At 42.4% G+C, this 12575-nt stretch overlaps 1 long non-coding RNA gene across 1 annotated transcript; it reads left to right on the forward strand.

The window, feature by feature from the left end:
- Positions 1-3627: 3627 nt before the first annotated feature.
- On the forward strand, positions 3628-10070 carry LOC130180526 (uncharacterized). The gene is made up of 3 exons (XR_008829418.1): positions 3628-3780; positions 6421-6489; positions 9418-10070. It is a non-coding gene; the product is annotated as an uncharacterized LOC130180526 (long non-coding RNA).
- The last annotated feature ends 2505 nt before the right edge of the window (positions 10071-12575 follow it).

Consider the following 12575-nt stretch of genomic DNA (forward strand, 5'->3'; position numbering starts at 1 on the left):
ATTTATGAGTGATGTGTGTGTTTATGCAGTCCTCTCGCCCCCACAGAAACACTCAGGTTACTATGCTGCAGTAATTACCCTCCCTGCTTTTAGCTGTCATAACACAAAATGTTTGGACTCGGGGAAGACAGACGAGGTTGTCACACCGAACAAAACCGCTAACCAGACATAGTAACCGGTGTTTAACTGCAGCGGCGGGCTGGGCTGCAATATACCATCGGTGACAGCGAGACAGCCGGGGTGGGGGTGCATGTAAAAGTGGGCAACTGTCCGCTCAAGCCAGACGACAAAAGAATAAGTCAGTGCAGAAGAGATTACACACTAGAGCTCAAAAGTGTCACAACCCCCCCCCCCCATCCACAGAGAAATGCGCACAGCCTGTATTCAGAAATTGAGCCTCAAAACGAGCTGTCACAACTTCACTGACTTTGTGATGTCACAACAAAGCAGTCACTGCCCTCAGCCATGCCCAAAGCCCCGCCCACCTGGACCCACCCAACCAGGATTTGGTTTCTCTGAGGGTTTTACCTGAAGTCTGCTATATTTTTATTTGCTCACTCAGAAAACATTGAGCCAATCAGAAGAGAGGCCCGGAACTTCCTCTCTTCTGATTGGCTCACTGACCTGTTGTTATCAGAGCTCCAGAGAGAAACCTGAGAGAGGAGACCTAAAACTACATTGAATATAATATCTTCTTATGGATCAACACTTCAGATAAAACATGGAGCTGGTTTGGGATGAACTGGACAGAAAGTGAAAGCAAAGAAACCTGCAACATGCAACACCTTGGTGACTGACTTTGAACTTCCTCTGAAAGAGTTTTCTTGATCTCTATTTAGATCCTGAGAGGAAGACCAGCAGGCAAAGGCAGAGAAACAGAAAAACAGTCAGACACAGACAGTCAGATAAAGACGAGAAGACATCCAGACTGAAGGAGACAGAGACAGAAGAAAGAGGAAAGAGTTACTAGGTGTAAAGTGAGGAGCATCAGTCCTGATCAACGTGATCTCTCCGGTTCAGTTTGATCCTCCTTTTCCCTTTCAGGCTGGGTCCACTGAGGTCTTATTACTTTGTCGGAGCAGACTCGGCTGTTTGCGGATGATGGATGATACTGGGGCTGTTTTGGTTCTGACCCAGCTTTGGATCAGCGATAGATAGGAGAAGGATCGCATTCTCGTTTCCACCAACATGGGACAAATTTTAGAAAATAAATAAATGAATAAAATTTGTGGGAGGACAGAAGACCTCGGGAACACGTCTTAGGTTAAATATAGTTTAGATAATATACAAACTTATGAAAACATCATAGTGTTAGCTTGCGCCCTGGTTTTCCCTGCACAGTCATTTGCTGTGGTGCAGCCCTGCTCTTTATTTCATTGTATTCAATAGACTGTATCCGGAAGATTTGAGTCACAGGCAAAGACAAAAATACTTAACATGCAAAGGTGGAACTGCTTTAGTCGTGTCAGTACATGATGACAAAGTGATCAAAGTGTTGAGTCTGCAGTTATCAAGAAATAAAACAACACCAAAGGTTTTCTATTTTTGTGGTTGTGCTGTCAAAGTTGTGCAGCTACATTGTTTTTGTTTGTCTCTTTATTGTTTCTCATCAGACAGACACAGACACGTTAAAACAACAGCTCCACTGCAGTGAACACCACTCTTACCACATACTGTATATATATATATATATATATATATATATATATAATATATATATATATAATATATATATACAGTATATATTGTCTCATCTTTTTTTTCCTTTTCTTTCTAAATGCATTAAAGCCCAATATCCAACCCTGTTAGAGGACCATCCTCTTCTGTTTCCAAGGTAACCACCAGCTGCCATCCCGATGAACCTCGCTCACAATGCAAAATAAATATCCTTACATGTTTTTGTATGGATTTCCAATTAAGGTTACCCACTATCGTTAATCACACCATTGCCCTCGGGAATGCTGAGAGTCTGAGAAATTGATTTGGAGTATTATCATCATGATTCCTTTAATGAGACAGTTTTTTTATAATCAACTAATGAAGCTCACTTATTTGAACTGAAATTAGCTGTGTAATAATTGTAGTTTTGTAGGCCGGTGGTTCAGCTCTGTTGTTCCAGTCGCTGTAATAATGGATTTAGAGTGAGAGAAACTTTGTAAAAACGCCTGATGTTTGCACTTGATGTATGAAGAGAAATGTCGCAACACAAATCCACAATTTGGGTTCTGTTGTCATCGCGTGCACAAACTTTCTTTGTGTTGGTTGTGCGGTGACTGGAGAGCAGGCTGAGTGGGTGTTTTTTGAGGGTAGCAGCTTGTCATCCCCCCCAGGGCAGAAAGACAGGGTACTCAACACACAAAGAATCTAAAGACTGTCACATATCCGGTCCGAGCGCAGGGCTGTTATCCACCTCCGCTTAGCGCTACATATCTTGGATTCTTTATTCTGCTGATTGAGGGCTGTGTAGGAGGCTTGTATGTATATTTACTTCCACTTGGTAATGCACCTATTTGCAGCCCCACATGATGAGACACAGCACAGATATTATGGAAGACTTTTGTGATGTAAACAAGGCGTTCATGTGACACTAAGTATGCAACAGATAATTAGGGAGGATTCTATTTTCATTGTCATACAATTTAGTTTGTAGTTGCAGCTAATTATCAGTACTGGTCCTTTGTTTTAGAATATGCAGCCAGTGATTATAAAAGGAAAAGAAGGTTTAATTGCTCGACAATCTTTTGGAAAATACCTCAGGACTCCAGTAGGGGGATCTCACTTCAGTATAGACGAGTGAAAGCGAGAACTGTGTGTGTGAATGTGTGTTAATGCTTTCTATTCACATTTTATTTAAAGAGCTAACCGCCAGCTGTGTATGCAGTAGGGGTGGGCGATATGGCGAGAAATATCACATCACGATTCTTTTTTATGTTGTCTGGTTTTTAAAGCTCTTTTGCAAGTTAGTGAACAACAACAATCAAACTAGTCAAGAAAATACAGTCCTACAAGGTGACAAATCTTAAAGGAAAAAAGAATAACAGACCATTTAGGCCAGAGTACCTTTTCAATTAAAACAATCATGTTTTAATCAAGTGCGCAATTCTATAAAGTATGAAAAATCAACAAGAATTCTGAAATAGTTTGGACTTGTATTCAAGTACAGAGACTTTTGCATTATTCCAAAATGAACATTGGTTTCAAAAGTTAAAATAACACTATAAATAGCTTATGGAAAAAAAGGTTTTAATAAAAATGTAAACTAACTCTTGTAATATAATAAAATGTAAATTAAATCGCAGACTAAGCTCCTCATTTTACTTTATTCTGTGCTCCTACTGTAATTTGTAGAGACCTTTATAGTTCATTTTTTCACAGACGCCAATAAACCTCTAAAAGGAAAATTGGAAAAAATGTGTTTTATGAAATAATAGAAAAAACACTGAAGCATTTTGGAAGCATTCAAAACGGAGCTTGTCCGTGTTTTCACACCTCTCAAAACCCACGTGCTGAAGCCCCCCCCCCTCTCCACTTTTTTTCCCGACGCAAAAGAACACGTCAGTACGTCTTACGCTCCTTACGCTCGCTGCCATTTTGTAGCAGTAAAGCTAACAAACAAATCATCTCAGTCTTCTGCTTTGGACTTCTCAGAACGATATTAATAACCTGGAATACTTTTACAAGGAATCCTTTTGATTTTCGTGATCTGTGGATCCTTACGGACTAAAGGAACACAAACCATGGAGGAATGGAGAGAGACTCAGAGTTCTACACGTAGAAAAGGTAGGCAGTCACAGCGCTGCGCTGCTACACGATGCTGGTAGATAAAAATAAATCTTATTTACGCACTTATGGTTAGCGCAAGTCCTAGAGACTTTAACCGATCTAAGGAGGTACAACCTGTCTATATTTATATTATATATACAAAACTTTAAGTGTTTACTCCGTCCTTCTAATGGGCTCTTGCACGGGCCGACGGGCCGTATGAGGCTGTTTTGCCCTGTAAGTGAGTGAGGACGGTTGATTGACAGCTCTCCCTGTGATGCTCGAGCTCCAACCGTTGTTGTGGAGTTAATGAAGCCACTCGTTTGGAGTACAAGTAAGCTGCAGTGGCCTGCACCTTACTGTGGATGCCTGTATGAGCCACAGAACTGCACTGTGTCGGGATAGTAACTGTAAAAGCAGATCATATCCTCATATCCTCATATCCTCACCCCTAGTATGCGGTTATATTTCTAAACGGTCTTATGTGCCCTGTGTCAATTTTACCACTGTTAAGAAGCTCACATGACAGCAGAAGTGAGTTAAAAGTGTGCTGCATATCATCATTTCACATCATGTAATAACTTAAGTTAGGTTAAACATTACAATAAGGTATAAAGATACAGCAGTAATGGTAACTGGTCCTCCTGAGACTGTGTTTCAATTGTTTGTATTGTTTTTAGATGTGACTCAAGATAAGGGGTAAATAAAGTATCTATCTATCTATCTATCTATCTATCTATCTATCTATCTATCTATCTATCAATACTGAAGAGTGAAGGCGAGAGCTGTGTGTCTCTTTCTTCATTCTTCTCCGGGTACTTCCCCCTCTGTTTAAGAGCATGACAGTCATGAGCATGTTTAGTTTCTAATAGCTGGTTCCATGTCAGATCCACTTCTATGTTGGTGTAGATAAGACAAATCATCTTGACTGTTGGTGTCATATAGGAAATGAACAGCAGTTCAACCCCAACCTCCTCCTGACACGTCACCTCACTTCCTCCATTGCTCCCCTCATAATTACTCCACCTGCTAGACGTCACCGAGCAGTAAAATGTTATTATGGGTCACAATAAGCAGCCTTACAACCTGTGGTGTCATCTTCTTACAAGAGGAGTCTTGAAGGATCGGACTTCAATGTACCGCCCACTCTGTTTGATTGACAGGTGAATAAAGCACAGAAACAGCACAGAGATTAGCTCTTAGCAACAAAGATGGAGACAAAACAAAACAAGAGTAACTTGCACTGTAACTTGAAAATGACTGGAAGAAATTAAAGCCACACGGGGAATCTGTGCGGTTGTGGCATTACTAATGCATTAATAGAATTATATATGCATGTATTCACATTGTGATGAGTGAGGACAGGGCTCTTAGATGTTTATTAATATATTTTATTATGCACTATGTGTCAGAATGAAACAGAGGAGCCTTTATTGTTGGCTTTATTGATTTGCCCTTTTTCACGATATTTTATTCATTCTATCTCTGCAAATCAAATATTTCTCATTTTTGAAGGCGGGTTTGAATAAAAGCTTCGGCTGATCCTGATTTGAGGTGGATATTCTCAAAGTAATACTGGTAGTCCTCCTCCACGCACACTTTCCCACAAGTTAGCCCATAAAATGGAGAATGTGCCTAATCCCATGCAGAGTTATGACATATGGTCAGTGGCTTAAGTGATCTGGGACCATCTTAAGATGTAAGTGGAATGCTATTCCCAAAGGGGAGAGGGAAGGTAAATAAAGGAGACAATGCTCAGCAGATATGGGAAAATATTGACATGGCTGACCTCGGTGCTTAACTGATTAAGGCTGGTAACATCTCACAGCTGTTCACCTAACAGCTACCAGAGTGATTTTTTAAAAATGAGGTGAAAGATTGAAATTCATCAATCACCAAAATAAAAAAGGATCCAGTCATAAGAGGTGTCACCGTTCTTTAACAAAGGGGTTTAATTTGCAGTGCTCCGGTTTTTAAAGTTGCTGTTATTAAGATTTGTTTTGTGCCTTCAGTCATATTCAGATGAGCTCTGAAGATGCCCCGGGCAAAGAGAGGAAGGTGCTCTGTCACTGTTACCAGAACGGTCTTTTCTGTCGACGTTAAATGCTGTCTGACCTAGAGAATAGCACACATTTCGTTTTAGTCAACAGTGACTTTTAAGTGAGAAGTGTGAAAGACCACAGGGTGATGGCTTGAACTTTTCTGGCTGGGAAGGAATAGCGTTTCTTTGCTTGCCAAGTCTGCATCAATAACAACCAAATATCACTTCCAGGGAAACTCGCACTGGACTGGTCTGGTAATTCACACAAGCCAGGGTGTCTGAGAGGCATTTGGTAATTAGATCAACTGTGTGCAGTGTGCTATTAAACATAATCACTATTCTCCTGGTTAATACAATGAATACAAAGCCCATTCTCACTTTTCCTCTCTTACCAAAACTGGTTTTGAGCCGAGCTGATGAATGTACGAGGATTTCTGACACTTCATATCCAATACACTCTATTGTTGTACACGTGGAAAACAACCTCTGTTGATGTATTGCATGTGTTTTCCTCCTGACCTCACAGCCCACATCATTACTGAGCTCTTGTGATGATCAATACAGATCAATACTCAATAACTCCTCTGTTTGTTTTTGTTTTGTTTTTTTTTGCTCAGGGAGACGACTCCGAAGGACAAAGTCCGCTCACACTGGAAACGTGGATGAGGAACATTGCCTCCAGACAGGTAGACAGTCAAAAACTATTAATCAAATATAGATTAAACACAGACACAGTGGGGATTCAGCAGGAGCTGGAGACATTTTCCATTCCAGTGAAACAGCAGATGTTAAAATAACAAAAGAAGAAATTATATTATGTCATGTTTTTTTTTTGGGGGGGGGGGGGCTGACATGACAAAAAACGTCTGACAAGTTACAATTGTGAGGTTTTAAATTTTTTTATTCACTTGCTAATTAACTTCACCGTGTTTCTAAAACTATAAGAAGGTGAGCGCAGTAATGGGCCTGTGTTGAGTTTGGGAATTTGTCATCGTCTGAATTAAGACAAATCACAAACAGCGTCACCACCGTCCCCCGGCTTTGTCTTCAGACTGCTTCCCAGCGCTGTCCTGTGCAGGGCTGCAGATGTGACAACACACAAAGATTGTAAAGAACCATTGGGGGAAATTTGGGCGAAAATTGGTGGTGGGGCGATTGAACTCTCTACTTCATAAATTCAGCTGCACTGCGGTTTTTAAAAAGAAACGTCTCTAATTGACAAGTTGCTCCTCCTCAGTGTTTCAGACGGCATCTTATCAAGTGTTCTTCTCCTTTACGCCTGTTTTCTCTACTGCCCACGGACTGATAACAAAACCCCCTCTTTAAAACACTCCACACACACACACACTCACAAGCCCTAACATAAACACACACTCACACATTCATTCGGTTACACTTGCCTGCACACAGCATGACACACAAGAACCAAAACACCCACATGCAATCCTGTGCACCCTTGCGTGCATCATGATGAGCAAGAAGCACACACACAGACAGACACACACACATAGCCACACACACACATAGCCACACACACACACACACACACACACACACACACACACACACACTGTATCTGTTTCACACACACACACACACACACACAACACTCACTCACTCACTTGCAGGGAGGGAGGAGTCAGCGCTAAAAGACTTGTAATTTGTGTTTTGCCAACAAAGACTGGCTAATCCTGCAGAGGGCTTTGTCGCAGCTGCTATTGTGTATTTGTGTGGTGTGTGTAAGTGAGTGAGAGAGAGAGAGAGAGACAGTTGGAGGAAGGAGGAAGAGAAAAGAGGAGAAAACACATGGGAAAGAGTGAGAAAGAAAGAGCTGTGCTTGATTGCTGTTGAGTTTTTTCTTTAAATTTGTGTGTGTGTGTTTGTGTCGCTCTTTGTCCCAGCTGTGCGAGCATATCTGTGGGGGGCGGGAGTGTGTATTCGTCGCCTGCCCCTCCTGCAGTTTTCTGCATGACAGAGCTCATTTCAGCCCATCTCCTTCTCTTCCCATGGCCGCTCCTCCACAGCCGGGCTCAGACCTCTGCTCCTCGGGCAGCCCGTGGTGCCGAGGGGTCGCGGGGTCACCGGGAATGGGAGGGGAGGGGAGGGCCGCAACGCTTGTTGGAGTCACTTAGCTTAAGACGGAGATGATCTCTCTGATATCTACCAGGGGGCCTCAGCCGAGTCGAAATAAAGTCACCAATGTGTGACAGGTGGAAAGAGAGCGAGCTAATAGCTTTGGAGCGGCGAGGGGCTTTTCTCCTCCACCCTCCCACCCATCCTGTCCCATTCACTGACTTAAAGAAACCACTGAATCAGACTTACTTCTCAGTGACAAACAGAGAGGCAACCCAGTGGGAGGCTAATCAGAATTAGGCAAATTCATCAGCTGTCACCGGGTGTCTCCAAAGTGGAAAGCGCAGGTATCACAGGGTTTATTTGCCTTTTATTCTCAGTTGCAGAAAGTTTCATAGCATCAGATCTCTTTGTAGGAATTTGCTGACGGGCCTTGGTGTTCGATACAGTGGCCTCAGGGAAGCAACCGACATGCAGTCTGCACATTCTGCTCCTCTCGTCGAGCTCTGCAGCGGAGAGGTGCTGAGCTGCTCTTGGCAAATTCCCTCCGTCTGGGAGCAGAGATCATAATCAGCATGTGGAGTTCAGTGTTTGTGCGCTGATAGCATGTGACAGAGCACGCAGGTGCAGCTGTGGGCATGTGCAAGCAAACAGATGTGCAAAAGTAGGATTTCAACACTGTAGCACATTTAGCAGCAGGGGGGGAGGGAGAGAACAGTTGTGCTTATCGTTTGGCTGAGATGTAGCAATGAGGAGAAAGATGGGTAGACTATGACCAATCAATGAACATCCTGAAGACAGAGGCACTCAGTTTGCTTTCACTGTGTAAAACATAGTGTCGTTGTGAAACATGATGCATGAGAACATGGAAACGTCTCGTAGCCGCAACCTCAAAAGTAGCTTCAGAGCTAACAGAGCTAGCAGCGCCTTTGGAAATAGAGAGTAAGTGAAATAAAACACAAAGAAACTCTGAAAACATGCAACAAACAGATAATTGAATGCATAAAACAAACATGAGAACATAGAAGTATCTTGTTTGTTGGGCTCTGGTGCAGAAAAAATGTTTTTCTACAGGAGACATAATCCGTTCACAGACTCAAAGTGGATTTGAACTGACAGCCTCTGTGTTACCACACCTGCAATTTAATTAGCTGGAGTGCGAAGGCTTCCTGCCCCAGACCAGCTCTCACGCTGAGAGCTTCATTTCAGAGCATCATTTAGATCAGAGTTTAAAGATTAAAACCTTGTATGCAAATAAGAACTGAGAAGATGTTTGGATGAAAACCAACCAAACACTAAAATATTTTCTAAAAGTGGAAAAAAAAAAAAAAATTCAACACAAAAACTGTCAGAGCCACAAGAAAACAACAAATAGAAAAACCCTTTGCGAAACATCCTGCCAACAGCACGAACACCCCACTGACGAGAGCGTTTACTATCAGTTGTGCAACATCTCGTGAGGACATGTTGTCTCACTGTAAAGCTACACCTCCAACACACAGCCAGCTCATGTCAGGTTTCTCTCTGCCTTTATGTGACAGATCAGGGCCAGCTGAAGTGAAGCGATGACTGATAAACGCTGTGACATACCTGCCATCTGCCAACAGCACTCCCTCGCAGGCCTGTTCGCTGCTGAGGGCGGGAACGCAGGTAAAACTCGCCTCCCCTGCTCCCCTACACCACTGTCTGAAAAGTGTTGTCAGATACTTACGTTTAGACCGTTTTGCCTTTTTATTTTCAAGCAATATTTCAGTGTCACACCAGTTCCTCTTTCTGCCCAGTGAAACAGGACAAACGTTTGCAAATGATGTTTTGCAGGCGACTGAAAAGTAAAACGTTTTATACCACATCTGCAGAACTGACACGTAAACTACAGTCAACAGGATTTTGTTTATTGAAATATATAAAGTCTTCATACTGAAAAGACGGAAACACATTAGGTTGTCTGACTGTTCCTTCCAAAACGACCCAGATGACCAATTCAGAAACTGCTCAGCTGAGCGCTGTCTAATCTGACGCCTCCAGAGTTAATGTATAAATAAAGTTGGGAAAACACTGTGGTCATGGCTAAAAAAAACAAAGAAAAGACTAACACTGACTGGTTGGAGATGAGATATAAAACCACTCTGGAGCTTCAACCATCCATCACCCTGACCTCCTGTTCATGAGATTTTGCATTGTTACAACAACAACAACAACAACAACATGCCGCTCTCACTCTTGTGGGGAGTTTGAAGGGTAAGAACAAATGACCAACCTGTTGCTCTTCACCTGCTTGACACCTGAAGATCTTTTCACCTGCAATCTCCAAACCCTGCTTTGTGGATAGTCATTACCACATAAACTGTTTGGGTCACTTTCTTTGACCGACTGATGAAGTTACACCATCGGTCGGCCGGACGAGTGTTGGAGTTTTCCCGTTGGCTGTTGCTCTTTCAAAATGAATTACGTCATCAGTCATTTACAGGCATCTTTTCCAACTTAGCACTTTGTTTACTGACTTTTCAGACCTGTTGGCAACTTTTTTTTCAGCAGGCTTTAGCTACTTGCTATTGAAAGCAGTTGTTTAGAGTGGTTCTACAACAGTATTCAATTTTGCACATTGACCATATGCGGTCCAGCCATATTCTAGGTTTTGACGTAGTCTAGTTTTCTTGTGTGCAACCATTCCTGCCAACAGCTACGATGCCTAGAAAACCTTTTAATGCACTGTGCAGGAGTTACTGTACAGTTGACAAATTGATGCACGCGGTGTTCGTAGTTTATTTCTTCACATATGAAAATTTGATTCTATTATCGACATGTTTCATCTGTTTTGCTTTTGCATCTCAAGCCCGTTTTTTGACATTTTTTTGGAAACCTGGATTGTTTTTGTTTAGCTCGAGTTCAGTCAAACGTGAGGAAGTACACCGGTCAAAAACCAGTAGCACCGAAACTGTTGATACAGTACAGATTGAGGCTCAATGCATGTGTTTAAACAGGGATTAAGGAATTACAGCGTGACAAAACACTTGGACAGCAGTGACGTAACACGGCCTTGTGCCGCCTCACAGCATTTGGGATAGCATCTATTTCATTGCAGTTTTGTAAAACAACTGAAGTCATCGAAGTGCCGTGTTTGCTGCTCTCACCTGAGCCTCACGAACAGGTCCGACCGGCCGTGCGACTTTCTCCTCCACCTCCACCCACACCTCTCCTCCCACGCCGCAATCCAGCAGGCGAGGCTGGCGTTTGTGTGAGAAACCCGGGACAGAGATCCGCCTCTCCGCCCTCCCACACACTCATTAATACAGCCACATGCAGCAGACGCACAGAGAGAGGTAGAGAAATATCTCGCTCTCGTCAGATGAAGCCAACATGTTCTCTAACGTGTTCATGAAATAAGACCTCATAGCAGTAGAAAGGGCGCCGTGCTGCAGCACAACTGAATCATGGGAGAATGCGACACCTCTGTCTATTTCCCAATAAGCCAGTATAATTTAAATTTTTAACCTTCCTTCTTCCACATATATAAACCCCGCCCATCCCCCACCTGTTCAATCACCTCTCGGCTGTGTCGTGTGTAGTGCTGACCTAGACACACACACACACACACACACACACACACACACACACACACACACACACACTGTATGGAGATGCATATTCTCCTCCTCTGTGAAATCCATCTCCTCTCTCCACTCTATCTTTTCTTTCAAGCCCTGGGTTGTAGCAGCAGCTTTTTGATGTTGGTAAGAAACTGAGGGAGCGGTTATGAAAAAAAAGAGCAGGCTAAAAATAGCCTTTGGATGAGAAGTGAGCAGAAAATAGCCTTTCATCTGTCTTTGCTGCACGCCTTTTTCTTTTTTTTTTGCTCTTTTCTACCATCACAGACAGAGATGAGGAAATCCTGAGCTCAAAACACGCGTGATAATTGATTACTAGTACAAGCTGAAGTAGTGAGCAGTTCAAAGGTCGCAGCTGGACAGAATCTCTGACCCGTGACGCTTTCTCCTTTTTGAGAAAAAAAAATGTCCAGCAAGATGTTTGCACTGCTCCTTTTTCAGTCTGACCAGAAAGCAGTAAAGTCTGAGTGGTACATTTATACCTTTCAAACTCTGAGTTTACATCACATTAAGGAACCCAGTCGCTATGAAGCTAATCTGTCATGTCTTTAAAGCCAAAATGAATAATTTAGCCCATGTTGCTGGTTTGTGATATGATGTTCAAACTATAACAGGAATTGATTTTTCCGATCTGACTCATGATGTCCTGAAGCAAAATGCCTGAAAACATCTTGAAACACAATGAGATGAAATAAACTGTTTGGTAATGTCAGTTGCTTTTCAGGCCGCTCTGTATACAATGGCTTACGTTCAGACAGATCTTTGAGGCGTCGCCAGTCGATGACATCGAGTCCGAGCCTCGATCCAGACCTCTGACTTGCTGCCCACATCTTCAATTTAATCCGCTTCATAATATGCTTTTGGTCCTGTTCTCATTGACATCTGTTTCCACCAGTTGGAGAAACAATCGACCAAAATAGAGTGGGCATATCTTCAAATATAGCTAGCTTTTTAGCTACAATCCATGAAAAATAAAGACAGAAAATATCCACAAATATGGCAACAAGCACAGATGAGATCAACACAGCTACACAGGTTGTAGTAAATTGATTTGTAGAAATAGAAATAACAATAATAATATGAATATTTCTTCT

The sequence above is a fragment of the Seriola aureovittata genome, chromosome 13 (genome assembly GCF_021018895.1).
Source record: "Seriola aureovittata isolate HTS-2021-v1 ecotype China chromosome 13, ASM2101889v1, whole genome shotgun sequence".
Lineage (NCBI taxonomy): Eukaryota > Metazoa > Chordata > Actinopteri > Carangiformes > Carangidae > Seriola > Seriola aureovittata.